Consider the following 1,461-nt stretch of genomic DNA (forward strand, 5'->3'; position numbering starts at 1 on the left):
ACCTATGATTACATTTCTAGCAGGGGAGATGATGCTATGGATAAAAGAAAATATAGATTAAGTTTAAAAGTATCAGGAGAACAGATTTTAGTACCAAATGAGACCTCAGTAAAGTGAAATTCAAGCAAATCACTGAAGAAGATTAGTTTTGGCCACATGGATTTCCAGGAGAAGGGCCTTTCCAGCAGAAGAAACAGCTGGAATAAAGCCCTATGGCGGGAGTGTATGGACATACATGGGAAACAAACAGGAAGGAGGCAAATGTGGCTGGAGTAGCATGAGTGAGCAAGAGATGTTGGAAAGGTGAAAAGAGAAGTAAAGCAGGGTCTGGATTGGGAAGGGCCTTTTAGATGATCTTAAGGATTTTGGCTCCTTCTGTTGATTTAAATGGAAGTCACTGCAGAGTTCTGAGCAGAGTGATGTGATCCAGTCTACATTTTATAGGGATGACCTGGCCAGGCGCAGTGGCTCACACTGTAATCCCAGTACTTTGGGTGGCTGAGGCAGGAGAATTGCCTGAGCCTTGTGATCAACCCAGGCAACATAGCAAGACCCCATGTCTCTGTATATAGTAATTTTTTTTTTTTTTTTTTTTTAAAAATGGGGTTTCACCATGGTGGCCAGGCTGATCTTGAATTCCTGACCTCGGGTGATCCACCCACCTCCACCTCCCAAAGTGCTAGGATTACAGGCGTGAGCCACCGCACCCGGCCAACATTTTTTTAAATGTTAAAACTAATAAATAAAAAGGATGACTCTGGAGGCTGTGCTGAGAATAACCTGGGCAGGGGGTGGGGGGTGAGGCAGCAGGGAGTGGGCAGATACGACAGAAGCAGGGAGCTCTTAGGAGGTGATGGTGACTCAGACTAGGGTAACAGCAGTGGAGATGTGGAAAGGGCTGGTTTCTGAATATATTTTGGAAAAGAGCCAACAAGTTTTGTTAATGGATTGGGGTCATGTTTGACAAGTAGAATTAAGGATGATTCTACAGCCGGGCGTAGTGGCTCACGCCTGTAATCCAAGCACTTTGGAGGCCAAGGCGGACGGATCACCTGAGGTCGGGAGTTCAAGACTAGCCTGACCAACATGGTGAAACCCCGTCTTAAAAAAAAAAAAAAAAAAAGGATAACTCCAATGTTTCTGGCCTGAGTTAACTAGAAAGATGGAATTGCCATCAACTGAGACTAAAACATAATCCAAATTTGACCACTTCCCTCCTCTACCCTAGACCAAGCCATCATCTCTTCTCCCCAGACCACTACACTGGCCTCCCAACTGGTCTGCCTGCTGTCATTCTCATTCTCTAGTCTATCCTTCACACCTACAGAGATAGTTCTAAAATATAAATCTGTTTGTTCAAAGTATACTTTTTTATAAAAGCATAAAAAAGTATAAAATCCAAATGCTTTACTGTAGTTTATAGGGCTCTGTACAGTATGGCCTCTTTTTTTTTTTTTTTTT

General features: G+C 43.3%; 1 long non-coding RNA gene across 1 annotated transcript in view; it reads right to left on the bottom strand.

Moving 5' to 3' along the window:
* LOC119468494 overlaps window positions 1-559 on the bottom strand; it is a 1,485-nt gene extending 926 nt beyond the window's left edge. Inside the window, exon 1 of the long non-coding RNA XR_005197170.1 lies at window positions 3-559. This is a non-coding gene — a long non-coding RNA (uncharacterized LOC119468494). The remainder of the gene's footprint in view (window positions 1-2) is intronic.
* Window positions 560-1,461: the final 902 nt, after the last annotated feature.

The sequence above is a fragment of the Cebus imitator genome, unplaced genomic scaffold, assembly GCF_001604975.1.
Source record: "Cebus imitator isolate Cc_AM_T3 unplaced genomic scaffold, Cebus_imitator-1.0 Scaffold440, whole genome shotgun sequence".
NCBI classification, from domain to species: Eukaryota; Metazoa; Chordata; class Mammalia; order Primates; family Cebidae; genus Cebus; species Cebus imitator.